This window comes from Mauremys reevesii, linkage group 1 (genome assembly GCF_016161935.1).
Source record: "Mauremys reevesii isolate NIE-2019 linkage group 1, ASM1616193v1, whole genome shotgun sequence".
Taxonomy (NCBI): domain Eukaryota; kingdom Metazoa; phylum Chordata; order Testudines; family Geoemydidae; genus Mauremys; species Mauremys reevesii.
In genome coordinates, this window is record NC_052623.1 from 199,222,558 (window position 1) to 199,244,960 (window position 22,403).

The 22,403-nt window shown below is 40.5% G+C and overlaps 2 long non-coding RNA genes across 6 annotated transcripts in view; one reads left to right on the forward strand and one right to left on the reverse strand.

Moving 5' to 3' along the window:
- Positions 1 to 22,403, reverse strand: part of LOC120377091 — a 63,434-nt gene that overhangs the window by 18,526 nt on the left and 22,505 nt on the right. The gene's annotated exons all lie outside the window — the stretch shown is intronic.
- On the forward strand, positions 633 to 21,196 carry LOC120377102. Of its 5 annotated transcripts, none has more exons than XR_005587480.1 (6): positions 633 to 757; positions 1,413 to 1,489; positions 2,126 to 2,291; positions 14,852 to 14,904; positions 16,729 to 17,059; positions 21,084 to 21,196. It is a non-coding gene; the product is annotated as an uncharacterized LOC120377102 (long non-coding RNA). The 5 variants fall into 5 exon arrangements; XR_005587478.1 differs by having other exon boundaries at positions 2,126 to 2,257; XR_005587479.1 differs by lacking the exons at positions 16,729 to 17,059; positions 21,084 to 21,196 and adding an exon at positions 18,851 to 19,266.

Here is a 22,403-nt window from a genome sequence, read left to right on the forward strand (position 1 = left end):
GAAGAGATGTGAAGGAAGAAAATTCACAAAGGAGCAGTTCCTGACATTTTTTAAATACCAATATTGTATGCAGCTAAAATCTGGTTCCATGGAATATGTGAATTGTCATATTTTAGACAGGAGGGTGACTGAATTTAGTAGCTTTAGCATTAGTGACTGATAGCTGAATGCTCAAAAGGAGTTAGGCTCCTAATTTCTATTTAGGCTGCTAACTTCCAGTGAAATCGATACACTCATCCTGCCAATGAAAACATGTTGCATCTATCAGAGCTCACTCTTTCACCTTCATCTTTGCAGAAACATACAAGGTTAAGTTCCCCTCTTGGCAAAACCATGTAGGAGTGCACTAAAAGAACAATTCTTTGTCTTTATGCAAAACAAGTTAACCACTAAAATTTTTCAGTTCCACATTAAGGGTGCAACTTTTTTTTGCCTATCTCTGCTCTTTATGTGCTCATGTGCAATGAATAGAAATAGAGGTTAAAATGATGGTAAAGCACTGAAAGATTTGTGTGGGAATGCATGATTAATACTGTGTGTGTTAATGGCTCTTACTAAGAGATTGCATTATCCTTGTTTGGTTCTTTAATGATCACAATGTTCACTGCCAGTTTCTTATTTACCAGAGGAGAAAATGAGTGGAAAGCACATCTAAAGGGTCAGCGCACATCAGACTGCCCAAGGGTATGGTACATGAGCGGGCCATCACTGCACGGATGACAAAGGCAGGATCTGGAACATCCTAGAGTCAGATTAAGTAAATCAACAAGAACAATTTAACTGTTGCATAATTGCAGTAGCTATGTAATGTATTCAGCATGCTTGAGTTTTTGCTGGCAATGCTTGGTAAATTACAATTAAGGAGACTGTAGCAAAACTGACTTACCATAAAGGGGTGGGTTTTTTTGAGATAGCATAGGTGAACAAATTAGCATGTGTGTAAATGCCTAAAATAACCGATTACAGTCATATTTATACTTTAACTAAGGGGATGGTTCCTATTGCAACTAGTTTCTAATGATGCATGTTTTATTTGTAACTGATCATTCGATGGACAGATGGGGAAATTGTGAAGGAGGAGTGATGGAGCAGAGAAGTGCACTGTTTAAAGTAGATTCATTCAGCTGGCAAGCAACATGTAAATCAATATGCTACAACCCCAATCTAAGGGGATTTAGGCTAGCAGCAATAGGGTAATTCAGATGCCATGGTCCATCAGTCCTTAAGCTCTTACTTGAGACTGATAACAAAGGTGTTCAGTGTTTCCATGTCTGATGATGGGTTAAATCCTGCACCACCACTAAATGGGAAAACTCCACAAGCCAGGATTTCGCCTGCTTTTTTTTTTTTTAAAGGATGTGGCCACTTGCCAATAGGAACTGAAACGAGTTCATCAGTTAATTTTCACACAGGCAACCCAACAACGCTCCAGTAGCAATGGCATTCAATTACTGATGGCCTACTTCAGATGTGATCCAGCAACCTAGAGGTGAATCATAGTAATTATTAGTAATACTGACAGAAGTAATAATGTTTTCAGGGTGCCCTACAGCTTTACAAACCTGGAGGCTGAGAGTCTCTGATTATATCCCCTCCCCACAAAGGAAGACTTTGAACTGCTGTGGGGTCTAGTCAAGCGCACAGATCAAGCAGTTCATACTCTGCGGAGACGAGCATCGAGAGTAGCAGAGATCTGACCCAGCACTGGCTACCAAAAGCCAGCCGAGACCTCCACAAAACTCCAGACCAGGGACCCAGGAGAGGACTCTGTCCCATCTAGGGGCAAAGACACTGTTGGGGGACTGTCCAGTGTTCACAGTGCTGCAGCACTCCTCTCTGGACGCATCTGGGAAGGTGCCAGGGAGGAAGCTGGGGGTTGGGATGAGTTGTGAGTGTTGGGAGGTGGGAAGTGGTTGATTTGTTAATGTTTGGTATTTATTAGTTAGCCCTGGCCCTCTCCTTCTCCAGATCCTATTTTCCTGCTCTCAAAAATATGCCCCTTTGTTATACTGTTATTTTGGATGTGTCATTTCTTTGCTGGGGTTTGTGTTGATTTACGTTATTATTTCTTGTGTCCTGGGTTTTATACTACTTGCCCATTAGTAGCATTGTTCCTTTTCCCAAGGGACCGACCCCCTTGTGTCCTGGGCACAGTGAGGAGTCACCTCAGGTTGAGGTACCAAGCATCACAAAAAGAACCCAGGACCCAGCGAGGAGAGGGGAGAAGCCAATCCAAGTAGCAAGCACCAGGAAGGAGGTTAGAGCCACACTTCAGGGGAGGGGCTATATCAGTAAGTGACAAAACACTGTGATCCTCTGCTGTCCACGGCTTTTAATCTGACCATCCAGATAAACATGTAATCAGTTGGGAAGGCCTGGGCAAGTGGGTGCATTTGCTGCTATTCCTAACTGGGCAGATTTATGGTCAAGCATATTTCCAAAGGGATCAAATTCCAGAGGCCAAGCCCATCTCTGAAAATGCCTTGCTTCTTGGATCCACAAGCTACAGTTTTAGTACATAAAGCTTCAGTATTCTGGATATGAGGGAATTATATGGTGGGTGATTTATATATATTTCAACAAGAGTTAAGGCTAGACCATTCAGAGCTGTATGGTAACCAGTCTCTCTTATTTCAGTGAGCAGTTGATTGGCTACCATTGCAGGTATTAATGTCAGCCCGCCACCCACTGGAGGCAGGCAAGCTGCATTTGAGACTAGTTAGAGTTTCTGGGGGGCTTTCACAGATAGTCCCAGGTAATAGTCTGAGAGGTTAGTAAAGCATGGATCACTGAGGCTAACTGTGCAAAGAAAAGAGCTCAGCAAAAATAAATACATTAAAAGATCAGAATTATATATTAATTTTGTCAGTGGGAGTCTTCTAAACACCTCAGTCAAAGACTATCAAAATAGTACAATGGAGGTTAAAAAAACCCTTTAATCTCATTTGTATATAGTATCTCACACATTAAAAAAAGCTATCCAGTCACAAAAATGAAAAAAAAACCTGTTCTTAAATCTTAATTTAGATTACATTTTTATATAACCACTTGGGGGGCTGGTGAGGGGAATCATGAAGCAAATTATACAAGATAATATTTTTACAGTTAATCTGATGCCTTCCAAAAATGCTTTTATGAAAATGAATCAATATTAGAACTACATTAAATTCTCCTTTATCACTTTTTAAAATTTCTCTTTTTACTTCAATTTAATAAAAATCCACACAGTACAAAATGGTGTGATTTTAAAAATATATTCATATACAGGAAGCATAAAATTGGTTATAGGCTCATCAGCCAGACTATCTAGGTGATCATCAACCACATCATCCTGTCTCTTTGTAAAATATTCATTTGAAAGAATGTTACTATAATCATATTCAAAGAAAAATACTCCTTAATCCTCAACAATAACACATAATTTGGCAGGAAACAATACTGAAGCCTTGATATCCATTAAGTAAATCTGACCCAATATGTGAAAAAAAATATTTCCATAATTATTGAGTTGCTTTAGCCAAGTCTTGAGATATATTTTTTTCCCAGTTTATATTAAAAAAAAAAAAGTTCCTGCTGCCCCACTCCTTGCATAACTTTATGTATGTCAGCAATGGACATAAAAGTTACAATTGAAGTTTTACATAAGACAGAAGAGTAAAGCATGGTAGTAAGAGACATATTCTTTGATGGAATTCTAAAATATTTAAGGATCTGGAGCGTGGTGATAAAGTCATGTTATAATATAATTTCCAAAAACTTAATTTAGTACCAGAATTGAATCCTCAGGTCATCTGAAAAAGTTAATATACAGACATGACGTGTCCTATCTTTGATGTCCAGCACCTTGACTCTATGATGTCATGATGGGTTATCCTTGATGACAATACTGGCGTAAGGGATAGGTTTTTGCCATCCTTACAGTGAGAAGAGATGAGTCTGATCATGTAGAATGCTTATGTGCGTGCTTAACTTTAAGGATATAAGTAGTCCCATTGATTTCACTGGGATTACTCACGTGTTTAAAGTTAAGCATGTGTACAAACAGTTGTACAATTGGGGCTTGTAACACAGAGGGGAGATAGCTTTCTTACCTTTATGAATATTATTTGTAGTCTTGAAAGACTTAGATTTTTATCGGTAAATGTCGGTAAACACTGATTTCACCACACACACACACAAACAAATGACAAAATATTTCCATTGATGATAATTAAAATTTACAGATAGCCAAAGTAAGGAAAATGCTGCTTGAGAACTACAGTTTAATTTAAGGTTATTTGTTTTGTATATTTGGACATGTGATGTATACAATTTATGTTTTAACAGTTAAAAAGCTTTAATTTTTTGAATCTTAAATCTATTGTCATTAAATAATTGTCTGTTCTCCCTGTTGTCTGACTCCCCCAGCCTATCATTTCCAACAACTGTGAACATTTAAATAAATAAAAAATTAAAAAATGTTTAAACCCCATAATTCTGCACAGCTGTGAACATTTACATTGATAAAAATCAGGAAAAAATGATTTAAAATAAACATCACAACACAATAAAATTATACATACAAAAATTCAAATTCTGCCAAGCCTAATTATTTGTTACTGCATTACTGGCTATGTGACTAGCCAGGAGTTAATTCCTGCAAGGACTCGGTGCAGTTAGGCCTGGAAAGCAGTCAGTAGTTTCAGAAAAGTCTCCTTGTCAGTAATCAGCAAGACAATACAAGACAATACACTAAAATAAAGAGTGTTTGTTCTGATAAAAGTAGCCAGACAAAAATACAGAAAAGAGACTTTGGAAGAGACGGAAAGGGAGTCTGGAGAGATGCAAGTTGATCCTCAGACTCAGAAGGGGTATGTGGCATAAACTAAAGTCTGTTTAAACTAGCAAGGGCAGGCTAAATTTAGGTAAGACAGACTGCATTTAGGCTTTCATTGTGTTAACCCAGTTTCTCTCTGCTTGTTAAATTTCTATGAACCAATAAATCATGCTTGCTTTTGAAGATGCTGTGCTGAATCAATGCATGTCATACTGGTCACAAATGTAAGCATTCTTTGATGCTTACACAAGTTCCCAGAGAGTGACCCAAATCCAGCTGGGGAGGCTGAGGTGTATAGGCTTGGTGAAACAGTGACAGTGCAACCCTGAGTACCAGTAAAAGAAGGGTTGAACTGTGGGGTTCCACTGTTAAGAGAGGTGAAGAAAATGAAGCCTGTCACCTGAGGGAAGCACTCAACAGAGACTACAAAGGGGGTTAAATCAAGGCTTGCCCTGTAACCATAGCAAGGACTACCTGTGCTATTAATCCCATTGAAATCAATAGGACTACATGTGTAGTTAATTACTACTCAGCATGAGTAGGGCGATCAGAAGCTGGTCCAGATTTTTTTAAGCTACCCCTCTGTGATTGCCACTCTGTTTGTTTGTTTGTTTCTAGATTAACTGAGGTGGTTTTTTTAAATTCAAGATCACTAATATATTCTTATTTATTTATTTTTAGTAAAGTCATATAAATGCTTACAGGGCATGAACTGTATTATTACAGAATGAAGAAGAAAGGAAAAAATGGCATTGCTCTCATCAAGGCCAATTATATCTAAATCCACAACACAGCCTCATGCTGATACATAAACTCCACCAGATCTGAAAAGATTGCTGAGAATTACAGTAAACACAAGGAAAAACAAAACCAGAGAAAATGTACCTCATCTAACCCACATACTATACATGGTACTGACCAGGCAAGGGTTCAGATTTTTAAATGTATTTCAGAGTTGCTGTGCTCAGCATCACAATGCCTAGCTGATTTAGAAGCCTCCATCTCATTTTCAAAACAGATTTAGGCACTTAGAAGCCTAAATTTGGTTGAAAATTGGAGTTGAGTGCTGTAATACCTAAATACCTTCAAAAACTTGAGGCAAAGTACTTCAGTACATAAGTAGTCCTTTTGACTGTCACTGACGCGTTGTCACCTACCACTCCACGCTGGATCATGTACAGGGTAGCATCAATAAATTACAACCCGTACTCAATGTAATCTTTCCTGAATTTTCTGTTCTGCCCTTCAAACAACCCCCCCACCCTTTTCAAGCTCATCCTCAGAAGCAAGCTCCCTGCAGACCAGGACACACCAGCTCAAGGTGGCATCAGACCCTGCCAGAACAACATTCAAGCTGTATACACCACAATGATGTGTCCAGAACACTGGCTGCAAGAAAGATGAGAAAGGGAGCTATGAACCAAGACTTCTTCTTTTGCTATCTTCCCCCTACAATGTTCACAGAGGGTGAAATTCACTCCTGTGCAGAGGGCTAGCACAAAGCCTATAATGAGCAGGTCCTCAAGGAATCCATTTTGTAGCACTTGGAGGAGAGGAAGGTGATCAGAAACAGTCAACATGGATTCACCAAGGGCAAGTCATGTCTGATCAACCTGATTGACTTCTACGATGAGATAACTGGCTCTGTAGATATGGGGAAAGCGGTGGACATGATATACTTTGACTTTAGCAAAGCTTTTGATATGGTCTCCCACCGTATTCTTGCCAGCAAGTTTAAAAAGTATGGATTGGATGAATGGACTATAATGTGGATACAAAGCTGTCTAGATTGTCGTGTAGTGATCAACGGCTCAATGTCTAGCTGGCAGCTGGTATCAAGTGGAGTGCCCCAGGGGTCAGTCAGTTTTGTTCAATATCTTCATTAATGATCTGGATGATGGGATGGATTGCACCCTCAGCAAGTTTGTGGATGACACTAAGCTGTGGCGGGGGCGAGGGAGAAGTAGATATGCTGGAGGGTAGGGATAGGGTCCAGAGTGACCTAGACAAATTGGAGGATTGGGCCAAAAGAAATGTGATGAGGTTCAACAAGGACAAGCGCAGAGTCCTGCACTTAGGACGGAAGAATCCCATGCACTGCTACAGGCTGGGGACCGACTGGCTAAGCAGCAGTTCTGCAGAAAAGGACCTGGGGATTACAGTGGACGAGAAGCTTCATTTGAGTCAGCAGTCTAATGTTGCCAAGAAGTCTAATGGCATATTGGGCTGCATTAGTAGGAGCATTGCTAGCAGAATGAGGGAAGTGATTATTCCCCTCTATTCAGCCCTGGTGAGGTAAAATCTGGAGTATTGTGTCCAGTTTTGCCCCTTCCTGCCACCCCCCCTCCCCCGAAAGGTTGTGGACAAGTTAGAGAGAGTCCAGTGGAGGGCAATGAAAATGATTAGGGGGCTGGGGCACATGACTTATGAGGAGAGGCCGAGGGAACTGGGGTTATTTAGTCCGCAGAAGAGAAGAGTGAGGGGAGATTTGATAGCAGCCTTCAACTACCTGAAGGGGGGTTCCAAAAAGGATGGAGCTCGGCTATTCTCAGTGGTGGCAGATGACAGAACATGAAGCAATGGTCTCAAATTGCAGTGGGGGAGGTCTAGGCTGGATATTAGGAAAAACCATTTCACTAGGAGGGAGGTGAAGCACTGGAATGGGTTGCCTAGGAAGGTGGTGGAATCTACTTCCTTAGAGGTTTTTAAGGCCTGTCTTGACAAAACCCTGGCTAGGATGATTTAGTTAGTGTTGGTCCTGCCTTGAGCAGGGGATTGGACTAGATGACCTCCTGAGGTCACTTCCAACCCTAATCTTCTATGAGTATATGAGAGCACAGGGATCATACAGGCCTTCTGCACAATGGTGAATTTCACTCAGAAGGTGAATATGACGCAGATTTATGCACCCCGTGCGCCTTTTCATTTTCAAAGATTTCTTAGGAGACATTTTGAGGTGGGGGTGGGCGCAGGAGGCAGTGGAATAATGTTATTTACTTTAAGTGTAAAACAAGATTAAATCTGCTGTCTAAATAAAACAAAAACAAATCCTAAAATGGGGTATTGTGAGGTAATCTCATAGGGCCAGTTTGTGTTAATTGGTGCAACACCAACATCACTACAGAAATTTACACTGTTTGAGGAGCTCATCCTTAATCTCTTCCCCCCCACAAGTCAACTCCCAAAACATTCAAATTAATATTTAACCCCCACCTATGCCTAGATAGATAGGTAGGGAGGTCAGTAGATATTCACTGACATTCAAAAGCTCAAGAGAGATTTCCCCAAATCAGAAATTTTAGATTCCACTTTCAAGACCAGATCCTCAGCTGGTATAATTGCCATAGCTCCATTGTCTGAAGTCCCAGATGGGAATGAAAGGCAGTGCTATGTGAATAGTCTCCACGCAGCAATATCGGTACATTGTATTTGTATCTAAGAAAAATGAGTTCATTTGTATTATTACTGAGAGCTGTATAGAAACAATTTACTGAGTATTCAGCATATGCTGTCTGGAGGAGTGAGCCAGAAATTTCATACTATTTTTTTTGTAATGTTTGTTGCCTAAGCACTGCCCACCATTGATGTGTTTATGTGTATACATGAGTGAGTCTTTGTTACTGTAGATAATGAGATACACATAATGGGATGCACCTGGGATATCCATCATGGGATGAAATGACCTATGATACTGGAAGCCTAGGGCAGCTTTCTCTTCAAGAACAGCTAAATTAATTGCATGCATTAGGAGAACTACTTTTCATGTTTTATCACAGTGTATTTCCACTGGCCCATTTATAAATCTTACATTAAGAATTATGGGCCAGATTCTCAGCTGGAATATATTGGTGCAGCTCCCCTGTCTTGAAAGGAGCTAGGCTTTTAATAAAACTAATAACAAAATCATGATCCATTTGACCATTATTGTTTTGCTCTTTATCATGGATAAAATAAACACTCAAGATTGCTGCCACAATGTGTGATTCACTATACTGAAATAAATCTGCCTCTATGAATTTATAGGCAGGGGCAGAATGCTCAGTTTGATTAACCTAAAATTTGAAGGGCTTCAGTAAAGAATTGTAATTACAGGTTAAGTACAGCAATGTGTGATTGCAGTACATTGCTGCATTGATCTCCTTAACCCATTAGATATGGAAGTTCAAATTCATGTACCAAGGTAACACATTTGAAATCCCAGTAATTTAGGAGGATTATGAATCCAGAGGTAGCAGGGCAAGGTAAGGAGAAACTGAGATTTGCAATGGCTTCTCTGTTCTGTAAAAAACTGGCTAGGGTCTATGCATCATTCCTGTGTTTTTTAGGAAGTGATGCATGGCTAGAGTGTCTCTACATTTTCAGGATAGAGCAGTAGACAGTCATGTTCCTATACAAGAGAGGAAGGCTAAAATACTCTGACAAATCCATAGTCCCAAAGAACATTGTGATTGTCTCTAAGATGACCACTATGGCTGCTCTAACCATCATGACAGCAGTGGGGATAATCCTCAGATCTTCATGCTTGGAACGCATAGACTACCTCTACCTCCTAGCACCAGAAATAAATGAGATTTGTGTATGGTATAAGGACTAAGACACGCAGTTGAATAGTAGTGGTCCCATCCACTTGAAGGCATAGCACAGGTGCACACTAGTGAGGGCATTCAGGAGCCTGTCTGGTCCCCTGCCTAAGTTAGGGCACCCTCAGGGTATGTCCAACTTATGTTTTAGTTGCACCCTTTCCTCATGCACCCTCTGACAAAGGAGAATATCTGGAGCACATCCATATTGCAACTCCTTTAGGATTCTGGAGAGGTGTAAAGGAGCCCCAGTACAAAAGAGAATTGGGCTAAATGAGTTTTTAAATCAGTGACAGCTTTGATATTTGTTTAAAAGTGTTCTCTAAGATCAGGGCTGTTGTTTCTTTGTGCATGTAATTGTATTAAAAGTGCCGCACAGCCTTTTTGTGAGCTGGAATATTGATACTATGTGTCATCTGGGCAAACCACTTATGAGAGCTGGTCCATAATTACAGCTTTCTAACATCACACAAGAACATTTCTCAGACCTACTAATTGTGCTGCCCTTTATGGTACATCTTATTGATTAAACATCTGTTAGTGTTTTGGTGAACTGAGCATTCACTTGCAATGCAATGTGTCTGGTATATTAAATTCTGTTTAAGTGAGCCCTAACTACAAGTTTGAGCTACATGTATTGTATCTTCTTAACGATATCACGGCTTTTCCCCCTCTGTTTGTTATTCACGCTGTTTGTGGATGGTTGTACAGTGTTCCAATGTTTTCTTTATAGAGAAGTAAAATTGTACTCCCCTAACTGTCTGCTGCATTAGAACCAGATCTGGTGGCCAAATACATTTGAATGTCAAAATATAATAATTTAATATAGACTTTTACCTTTGTTTGTATGTCATAATCCAGTTATACAGTAAATTTTACCCTTTTGGCCACCCAAGAGGCACTGATATATGACTCGCCTTAGTAGTTTTATTTTTGGCATAAAGACTTTTTAATTAGACATTCTTAATTGTGAAGAATTTCCTTTTTCAAGGAGGGCAAACGAGCTTGGAACAGAATCCCTCTCCTCCTCCTCTTCATAATTCAAATTAAGACCAAAAAAAAAAAAGATGCTGGAATGCTAGCAACCCTTGGGAAATTAAAGAGACGTTCCAGCAATGGGACTATGGGGAAATTGTACAGAGGGCTTCTCCTTCAGTTCAATGTACTTACTAAAAAAAAAAAAAAAAAGCTCTGCACTAAAAATAACAAAAGTTCACACACGTAAAGAGGAGCAGATGCTTTTACACTGCTACACAATGTCATTTTCAACTGTCTGATTCCCCTTCCTTTATTTCATTTGCTAACTGATAAAATCTTGGCTATATTAAAAATACTCAGTCCTACTACATGACATGTGTATATTGATCAGTGAGGAGAAGAAATGCTAATATATGTATCTTGTCACATCAAGACAACTTGGCAACCTTTTTATTTATTATTTATTCTTATTATGTCCAGATGGGTTTATAGAGATGTGGGTGCTGATCTGTATAGAGTTTCCAGAGAAAATGAAGTAACCCCAACAAAGGTCCAAAATTAAATTGTCTCTATTCACATTTTATTCCTTAGGTATTTGCTTTGATAGCTACAGAATCTTATCTTAAATTCTTGCTAGGAAGACAGATATTTGGGTCTGAACCAAAGCCTCCCAAAGTCAAGGGGAGTCTTTCCATTGATTTCAGTGGGCTATAGGTCAGGCCACTTTTCACTTATAAGAACTGGATAGAAGAGAGTAGCATTTGGAGGCGTTTCAGCTCTAATTAAAAAAAAATACTATCCTTGACAACCCAGCTCTAAAAACTGAACTGAAGAACCATTACAGAATGGGCAGCAGCACTGAAAGCTTCTATGCTTCTCCCCACAAAGGACTTGATCTTACGCTTGTTGAAATCAAAGGCAAAGCTCCCACCGACTTTAGTGGTGCAGGAACAGGATCTAGAGTCAAGGCAAGGAAGCAACTAGCTTCCATTTCAAAATCTCATTAGGCATCTAGCTACTCTGTAGGCATCTAAATACCTACAAAAATCTGCCCTCAAGTGCCTACACCCTGGTCTGTGAAGACCAAGTATTGAGTGGGACATGGAAGCTCATCTCCAGGACTCAGAGAGTAGGAAAACTCCCATTGACTTCAGTGAGATCAGGATTTCACCCTACTAGTTCAGCTTCCATGTCTTACTCAATATTTGGCCTGTCTCTTGGCCAGGCTGGTGCTTTAAAAGATTTTCTTCCCATTCGGGATTTCCTATTCCATCCATTCTTGGGAGGTGTATATGTATGTGTGTTTGATCAAGGAGGATCTCTCAAAGGCCAAATATGGCATTTTTATTTCAATTGTTTGCCTGTTGTCTCATATAGCACCTGTCATTGTAGTATTTGAGTGCCTAAGTGCATTAGCACGGGTGTGGGGACTTGACCAGATCAATGCTCAGGCAACAGAGAGGGTCAATGTTTATAATAAGTCTCCATCTGCAGCCTTTAGTTTCCATTGCATATTTAAAAAATCCTATTCATGAAGCACCCCTTCCTGCTCTAAGGGTAATGCATCTACGCACTGGCCTGTGAAGTAAGCACATTCCTGTGACACAAATCTGGAAGAGTGCTCCAACAAAAATCAGGGACAGTAAGTGGGAAATTGGGTAAAAGAAGTCATAGAAAGATTTCAGTGTGAGTAGTTTCAAATCAATCAGGCATTTTATAAAAAAGCTCAACTATTGCTTTAAAACCTGAAGTGATTTTCTGCTTTATAAATCTCCGTCCTTAGTGACAGACGATGCCAGAATGTGGAGGGACCAAAAAGAATTTTAATACCAACCCAGCACTGTCTCAGAAAGTCAAAGACAGTGAGAGGCATGTGTGAGAGTCTCACAGCTGCCCTAAACTTCAAGTATACTGAAAAATGGTATTTATTTCTAGCAGTCTGATGGGTTCCTGCTGCCTCAACATTCCCTGCTGAAATGTTTGCAAAGTTATGAGCCATATACAATATCTTCCCTTACTCAGCTCTAATGCAATGATCACCCAGTTAACCTATGGAACAAATGCCTCCTATCGAGTAGCTTGAAATTGCTTGCATCTTTAAATGTAGAGGTGCAGTTTCAAAAGAGGACAGCTCCAATTCCTCTAGGCACTTAAGCACAAGCTTAACTTCAAACACTTTTGAGCAACAGCCTCCCTCCTGTATCAGAGGGGTAGCCGTGTTAGTCTGTATCCACAAAAACAACGAGGGGTCCGGTGGCACCTTAAAGACTAACAGATTTATTTGGGCATAAGCTTTAATGGGTAAAACAACCACTTCTTCAGATACGTGGAGTGAAAATTATAGATGCAGGCATAAATATACTGGCACATGACAAGAAGGGAGTTACCTTACAAGTGGAGAACCAGTGCTGACAAGGCCAATTCAATCAGGGCAGCTGTGGTCCACTTCCAATAACTTAGGAGGAGGTGTCAATACCAAGAGAGGGAAAATTGCTTTTGTAGTGAGCCAGCCACTCCCAGTCCCTATTCAAGCCCAAATTAATGGTGTTAAATATGCAAATGAATTGTAGCTCTGCAGTTTCTCTTTGAAGTCTGTTTTTGAAGGTTTTTTGTCGAAGAATGGCTACTTTTAAATCTGTTATAGAATGTCCAGGGAGATTGAAGCGTTTTCCTACTGGCTTTTGTATGTTACAATCCCTGATGTTGGATTTGTGTCCATTTATTCTTTTATGTAGAGACTGTCCAGTTTGGCCTCCCTCCTGCTCTGTCCCCTTTACAACAAGTAAAGGGGCCAGAGTGACATAAAAGGGCCTATGACACAGTGGGAGAAGCCTAAGGATACTTTGTAAAATGCTTTGTGAGTGTCCCCCTGCCAGCGACCAAATTGAGAGGTAATTGATTAGGACTGGGTGATTAACCAGTTAACAAGGGGCCTCAACTAGCCAGCTGGTAGGGTGACCAAATAGCAAGTGAAAAAAATCAGGACAGCAGGTGGGGGATAATAGGTGCCTATGTAAGAAAAAGCCCCCAAAATCTGGACTGTCCCTATAAAATCGGGATATCTGGTCACCCTAGCAGCTGGGGCCTGGGAAAGGGGAAGGCTGGAAGGGAGGATGAGAAAAGCAGCTCAGGATCTCAGAGAGGTAAGACCTCTTCCCTCCCACCTCTTGTGCCCAGGAGGTACACTGAAACTTGCAAAAAGCCTTATGGTGATGGGTCATGAGGTTGCATAAGACATTGTAAATAAAGTACATTGTGGTGAACTTATGTATCAGTGTGTAAGGACTGCTTGCAAAGGGAAAACCAGGATGAAGGAGCCCACTCTGTGACCCTAAACCCCCCAGATCTGACTGGAGGAAGTTTCCCTGGTGCAGGCATTGTGGAAGAGAGTCATAAAGCTACTACCTTTGCCCTCCACCCCTCAGGGACCCTTTTGAAAGCCCTGGCAAAGCCCTGGTGTATTGGAAGCAAGAGTGGGAGGAGCATATTGGGGCCAGACTGCAGTACACAGTGGCGATTCCGGGCAGTGCTGTAGCCCCAAGGGCAATCCCAAGAAGCCATGGTAATTTAGGCATGCCCCAAGGGCTGTCTAAGGGCTTATCTACACACTGAGGTAACACCTACTATGAGGGAGTGCTTTCTAAAGCAAACTAACATTAACTGGTCCATGTATACTCTGGTGGTGCATGCTAAATGTTCCCTGGTGTGCTTTAACATATATCACCAAGGTGGCTTAAAGCTACTTTCTCATTCCCACTCATACCCCTTCAGTTGTGAGTTGTGTGCCACAGCTCAGAGGCACAGCACTAAATCTCACCCATTGAGTTCAGTGGGACCAGGCAGATACTTAATGCTAAGCATGTGCTTAAGGGAAGGGACTATCTTTTGATTCTGTGTTTGTACAGCACCTAGCACAATGGGGTCGAGGTCCATGACTAGGGCTACTTAGGCACTACAATTATACAAATAATGAATAATAATAAGTGGCTTTCTGAATCAGGACCAAGTAGATTCCTGTGTACAATACCCCATCTTAAGTCCAGAAGGAAGCTATTTAGATGAAGATAGAGCATTGCATGTTGAGACCTGCAATCTTCCCATGGCAAAGCTCAACACTGAATATGAGGATAGCTGCAATTTACTCCCCTTTATGCAAATCAGTTGCAACTCTTGGATTCTTTGCAAGTTTCTACTGTAATCCTCAGTTGCTCAAAGTATAGGTATGTCTGCCCAAGAGGGAAAGAAAATGCATTTGAAAGGATGAATCCTGTTTTATGATGAAAGATGCTGATAAACCAGAAGGAGTTTAAATTTTGCCTTCAGAATTTGGTGAGCCCGTTCTGTAATTACAACAGCTAATGCAATGGAGTGGGGACAATAACTCTGGACTGGAACAGGAAATGTAATTTTGTGTGGCAAAAATGCATTTTATAACCTCCTGTCTGAACATCCTCTTTGCTCTTTTTGTTTGTTTCAGGTAGTATGTACTGGAGACATGATGCACAATAATTAGGTTACAGCAATGCAAAAGTAAGTAGTAATTGGTTACATGATATAAAAGAACAGCTACAATACAAACAGAACCTGATTATTACAGTATAAAAGACTTAGCATCTGTCACTGCTGGCAAACCTCATGGATGTACGCAAGTTGCCCTCCTCAGCTTCTTTGAGAAACTTCAATAAGGACCTGATCGTGGACAAACTCACTGTTATCCACACATTGATCCCAATGCAAGACCAGGACCTCACTGAGTTAATCTGACATTCTTCAGCACAGAGTCTTTTCACGCAGTTACTTTCTTTTATGGAAGAAGCAAGCAGCCAAGGCTAATTTCACTTTAGGCCAAGCAGACCTAAAACTCCATTTGAAAGGTGATAGGCCAATGTATTAATCAGTTGCACCATCCATGGAGTTAAGATGGATGAATTATAGGGGTTTTTGAGTCCACGACATGAGACAGCACCAGGTGGATCAAGGACATCTCTGTCCACTTTGATTCATTAGATTTAGGACAACAAGGTCAGCTATGTTAAATTTAATCACTCCCTCTATGTGGCTTCCCAGAGGGTATGACAAATATGTTGGTCTATTTTTCATACCCTCTTTTAGATAATATATCACCCACAGCTTGAAAAGTTGATTCTTTCATTTTAAACATCTACTCCACTTATTGTTTTCACGGCAGCTGAGGAAAAGCTGTATTGTTTTATTAAAGATGATGTGCCAAATTCATGGCAGGCTTCCACCCCCTCGCAATCTCACTGCAGCCAGAGGGATTGTACAGGGTGCATGACAGCTGAATTTGGCCTAGTGTTTTTATTGGAAATATAAAGTGAACCAATTACATTTAAATTGGATCAGGCAAAAGCCAAAATCCAGCATTTTCATCTGCTGCAGCTACAGTGTGCATGTCCCAAACAGACAGTGGGACAGTTACTTGTAAGCTCTTTAGGGCAGAGATCATCTCTTTGTTATGTTTTAATAGAACCTAGCATGATGGGATCCTGGTCTATGATTGGGGATCTTAGTCCCTACCTTTAATAATAAAATATTAATACAAATAATAAAAATTAATCACTAATACCATCAAGTCTGATGCATGCAAGTTATTTAACATTGAAGGTGTGATGTCCACACATTCCTGCATGCAACTGCAGGCCAACTCAGAGATGCTTCACTAGCCATATAAACATGTAGTTCCCAGATTTGTGCACACAGTTGTGGTCACTCCATGTGCGAATTGCACATAGAGCTGCATGGACAATTGTTTGCGTAAATGTCTGAAATGTCAGGACCTGGAAGTGCAGATGAGTAATTCTTGTCTTGTGTGCAGTCATGTTAAAAATACAGGGTCAAATCCTCCTATTCACACTTATGCAAAACTGCAGTTGACTTGAATGGAACATTTGCCTTGAGTACAAGCTAAAGGATTCAGATCCTGATCCAGCACCCACTTAAATCAATGGGAGAACTCTCACTGATCTCAAAAGGTCCCTTGGCACATAAATAATAATTACTGTACATAGATGAAAAAGAAGGGGATCAGATGAGCAAATTCTACAGTAATTGGTACAGCCCTCATTATGAAAGGCATACAGGAGTGTAAAAATTAAAACTATTGTGCTAAAAATTCATTGCATTTTGATATTATGCGCTGTGAGAACAGTTAAGCCATTTTTTTCCTTACCTAAACATTCATATTGCTAGAACTAGTCAACATGTTATTCTATTTAAGTGTAGAATCTGTGCTTCACTTCTGGGGCCCTTAATTGCCAAGGTTCATTTTCCTTCGGAGCACTGAAGGAAATCCTGGGTCTAAACTAAAGCTTACCTTTTGTCTTTCTTTTCTAGCAAGTCAATGGTTTACTGGCAGGTCAGTTGGAGACCTAATTTGTGTATACAATTGCCTTCATAATTTGGGTGATGATGGATACAAATGCAGAGCAGGCATTATTGAAAGGAATCCAGACAGTGAACAGTTACAACTGGGAAGCCGCCTTGCCTGATAGACAGGGCATTGGTCTTGGACTCAGGCAATTTGGATTCTAGTCATCACTCTGACAATGACTCCCCTCCACTTCAGGCACATCACTTATCTACTCTGTGCCTCAATTCCATAAAATAGGGAAAATTATACCCATTTCTTAGAAAAGCTTTGAGATCTACAAATGAAAAGTGCTATGTAAGTGGTAAGTGTTAATTAAATATTACTATTATAAATTCTCCATTGCAAAGGTCTTCACAAGTGAAAACATATTCTAAGAACAGAAGGCAAAACAAAATTGAGTGGCTCTACAGTTTGGCTCTACTGTGTGGAGAATGTCTGCTCATGGTCTATATTTACCAAAGCCCCTTCAGTAGTGCTTGACATCCCATTTGCATAGGTGTATAAGAGTGTACAAGCAGCAGGGCAGGAGAGGATCAGGCCCTTCATTTCCACACTGTCTTATAAAGTAAAAACAGCTGGATTATAGTGAAACAAATGTGCTAATAATTGTATTTTTGTATTTCTAGCTAGAGCTGGGCAAAATTTTTCAATGGAAACTGGAAGGGACCTCAATAGGTCTTCTAGTCCAGTCCCTGCACTCAAGGCAGGACCATATAATAACTAGACCATTACTGTCACAACCTTTTATGTACTTGAAAACTGTTATCATGTGTGTGTGTGGTCCTGCCCACCCCCCGTCTCCTCCAAACACACCCAATTTTTTCAATAATCCCACATAGTACATGTTTTCTAGACCTTCAATCATTTTTTGTTGTTCTCTTCTGGATTTTCTCCAATTTGTTCACATCTTTCCCGAAATGTGGTGCCCAGAACTGGGCACAATACTCCAGTTGAGGCCTAATCAGCGTGGAGTAGAGCGGAAGAACTACTTCTCGTGTCTTGCTTACAACATTCATGCTAATCCACGCTAGAATGATGCTTGCCTTTTTTACAACAGTGTTACACTGTTGACTCATATTTAGCTTGTGATTCACTATAGCCCTCAGATCCCTTTCCTATTTTGTAGGTGTGCAACTGATTTTTCCTTATTGAATTTTATCCAATTTACTTGAGACCATTTCTCCAGTTTGTCCAGATCATTCTGAATTTTAATCCTATCCTCCAAAGTACTTGCAACCCCTTTCAGCTTGGTATTGTTCACAAACTTTATAAGTGTTCTCTCTGTTCCATTATCTAAATCACTGATGAAGATCTTGAACAAAACTGTACCCAGGACCAATTTCTGCAGGACCCCACTTGATATGCCCTTCCAGCTGGACTAGGAACCACTGCTAACTACTCTCTGTGAATGGTTTTCCAACCAGTTGAATGCACCCACCTTATAGTAGCTCCATCAAGGCTGTATTTCCCTAGTTTGTTTCTGAGAAGGTCATGCAAGACATTATCAAAAGCCTTATTAAGGTCAAGATATACCACATCTACTGCTCTTCCCACTCAGAACCTTTCTTCCATGGTGGATCTCACAGTGCTTAGGAAACTCAGGAATAACTTCACATGCAGTGAGATGGAATTGTTTATTGGCTAGGCCTTCAGCAGCACTGCACTCACTCAACTCCCATTGGCAGTAACAGCACACAGTGACAGTGCACAGAAAATGAAGAAAAATATCATATCCAATTAAAATAGAAAGGGAAAGTTCAGGCAAGCAGGGCCAGATCATCTTCTGGTATAAATCTGGATAGTTTCATTGAAATCAAACTATGCTAATTTACAGTAATGGAAGATCTGGCCCCCAAATTGGAATTTGGCTAGGACATGCGAGATACGACCCCTATATTTTTGAAAAGTGTGATGGGATCTTTAATGACCACTAATAGTAATCAGCATCTGAGTTTTATGTCTCATCTGAAAGACAGCGCATCATGGGACTGTGAACCTTCTTAACTTCATGCAGGGGTGTTGATTCAGTACAGATTTGGCAGAGTACTGATTCATTAACTTAATCACCAACAATACTTCTTTCAGTACTCCGAGATTTCCTTGGACATCTATGATCCATAGTTACCCACCTTTGTGAAGAACTCTGATCGTTACTAGAGCTCTGAGGAATGAAGATATGCTGAGATTAATTCATCAACCAGAAACTCGCATAAACAACTTCTTTTTCCAGAACACTAAAAAATGTATAAGCTTCTGCTAAGACCTATGGGGAATTGCTGAATTGATACTGTATTTTTTTTGGTAGTGAAGACATTTTACAGTTCAGTGCATTTTCTCTGTCAAGATATAAGACAGACATGTACGGATGTGCAAAAGAGGGCTGGTACACACTTTATGTTATGCACACTTAATGTTATGCATTATGGAGAGATTTCTGTGTCTTTAGGTACTGTCTCTCTCACCTAGCACAATCATGTCTTAGATATTTAAAATCACCATAATAAAACAGAATGATCATACTGAGTTTGCTGTTCCCCTATTTGTAGTTTCCACATGAAAGTTCCTGGATACATTTGAAGTGTGGGGACTCCGGCTAAGATAGTGAAGAATTACAAATATGGCTACTGAAAAACAAATATAACTTAAGAGGAATATTTATTTATTTTATGCTGAAGTATGTTTAGTTTTTCAGAGCTATATAGGAGTTTGTGGTGCATGTTAAATTCTAGTGATCCAGACACTGGAGAAAGGACAACTCAAGGGACTGTAACAAGTGGTTCGTGGATATTTTCAGTGCTAGGTCACCAGTCCAATCAGCTGAATAATGAAATGTCACTACAGTCTGAAGACTATTCCATGGCTGGTCTGAAATGGTCTCATTACATTTCTCAGTGGACAACTGTCCACATCACAAAAGCAGATATGGCACCCGTTTTAGTTAGAATCACTGCAGCCAGCACAGGAGAGATGCACACACAGTACTCTTTTAGAAACTTTACCTTTGTTTGCTTTAAATTAAAATAAAGGTCTTTTGAGTCTTATGGTACATGTTTGGCTTTTTGTGGGTAGAAACATAATACACACCATTGGTACCCCTAGCACTTTTGTCAGCTGTCTCAGCAGAGAGGCTGATGAGTGAAAGAACACAGAGGTGGCGTTATACATGCCAACCCCTGGAGATAACCACTTCAGATGTGGGCTGGGGCATATTGGCCAAGCAGTATGGAGAACCTAGCATAACTCCGTGGATGCTGTTCCTGTTTTATGTATAGAGCACTTCACTCTCCAGGTCTGTCAGTCTAGAGCCTTTCACCTGCATTATATTCACTTAATAAAAAAATATTTAGTTACCCAGACCCTTCCATTCTTATGAAGCCAATCTCTGCTCACCGTAATAAGGTGGGAAGTCCTACTGAAATCAATGGGACAAAGGCTTGGCTGGTGTTAAATCTGCACAGCAGTGAGAATCCAGCCAAAAGAGACCAGGAGGGGTTTGCCCCCAGACAGATAACCTCAGCAGCAAAACATGTTTGATATTTTTTTGTTTTAGTAAAAATGCTTGATCCTTTCTTCAGAATTTGAACTTGCACTCATTCTTCTCTCTGTTGTTTCCTTTAATTATTTCTCAGCACTTTGCAGAAAATATTGGAGCATTTATTTCTGTGTGCGAGAAGACAGATTGCAAGAAGGCAATTAAGTTGGAGCACAGTGGTCTGAGGACCTCTGTGTTTAATTTGAAAACTCTACTGGTAACTCCGAGGCAAACTTTGGGTTGTTCAGAACAGAATGTGTGTGTGTTCTTATTATTTATATGTAGAAAACTTTCAGTGCTTTGTGTTCTCTAATTTTATTTGACAATCTCATCACACTCTTAGTACCATGGTCATTCCTATTGTGTCTCTAATTTCTTCATTTTCTGTTTTCTTAGGAGCGGTTTTATTTTTCTAGGATATTATTTTTGAGTTCTGATTTTTAGAGGTTCTTGCTGTGAGAAGCTTTTCTCTGTTGACACAATTGTAGGGGGCCTCTGGCTTTCATTTAACATTCCAGCTGGGTTCCAGGGGCATAAGTTAAACTGCAGAATCCCTTCAGGAATAACAAATAATTTTTTTGGTAATAACCTTAATATTTTTAGTTTGCTGCCTTATCTTTCAACAGAGCAGGCATATTTAGCAATCACCAGTGGCTAACTCTGTGAGTGACTCCTCTTTTACTCCCTCAGATCTGAACACAGAAAGTACAGAAAAATAAACTTTGTTTCAGAGGTGGGGGGGAAAATAAACCACGTAACTGTCAATCTGTTGTTGCCAAAACACAGGAACTCAAGCCAAACCTCAATGAAAATAAACAGACCATCTAAAAAGGTGAAAAGTGAACTAAAGTTCTGCTGCATCAGGAAAAGTATCCAACCACCCTCTTCTGACACCTAAGCCACAATTCAGGAAAGCATTTAAGTAGCTCGCGGCGCCGGCAGAGCACCCCCACTGCCTATGCCCTGATTCTCCACAGTCTTCAAACTCAGGTACCACTTCCACACAGATGTTAAATTTTAATATTCTGATTTGATGGCATTTTATACCCACTCTGAATAAACTGGTCATTTAGCATAAACAAGATGAAAGGCCTTTAGATCTTGGTTCAGATCTAACTTTTCCCAATGTAAGTTCATTAACTTTCACAGAGTCACTCTCGATTTACATTAGGGTAAGTGAAAAGAGAATCAGATCCTTGTGATTTTTACTACCTGAAAAATGGCAAGTCCAAATGCCAGACCCATCTGCCAGATGCCTGTCTGTAGCCATCCTTAGGCCTGGTAAGTTATGGTTGTTACTCAGCACTATAGGAGAAGCAAAGATTTACACACAGAGAAGAGAGGAGTCTGTTGGTTACCCGGAACAGGTGTGTGAATTTGAGGTAGATGGGTTAGAATGCAGTCATCTGGCAGAGGAAGCTGTGGAAAACAACATTCCATTTTGTTAGTGGCGGGCTGGGTACAGCTTGTGCAATTCTGTCTGTGGTTAGCTACCTTGGTGTCTTAGGACATACAATAAATATACTTACAACCAAAGAACATGCACTGTTCATGCTGATGTAACTCTATTAAGCCTGGTGAGTGGCACTTGTATGAGAATACAAGGAGCCCCCATCCTGGTTCAGCCAACACAAATGCTGCTCGCAATAGCAGACAATTTGAGCAGGGAGTGATTTCCCTACTGGTGAAAAAATTACACCAAAGGGGGCAGCATCGTAGTGCTGCACCACCTTCCCACACAGCCTATGGAGCAGAGCCAATGCGCTGGAGGAAGCCATCTGCACCATGCTAATACATGGAGCAAAGTGTGCGTCCTCGTGTCCCCACTGCACAGCACTGGGAGAGACTGTGCATCCTGAGGCACAATCTTTTCTAGTGCATCCTCAAGGTTGGTGCAGCTGTAAATCGTACAGTCCAGCTAACTGGCTTCAGCTGAGTTACTCCTGCTTTACACTGGTTTAAACAAAATCAAAATCTGGCCCGCTGTCTGCATAGTGTGTGTGTGCCTGACATGAATGAAAAGCTCTTAGCATAAAATTGCGCTTCCCAAAAGACTACTATATGTGCTACAAAAGCAGTGCTCATGCAGTCCCACACACAGCCCAT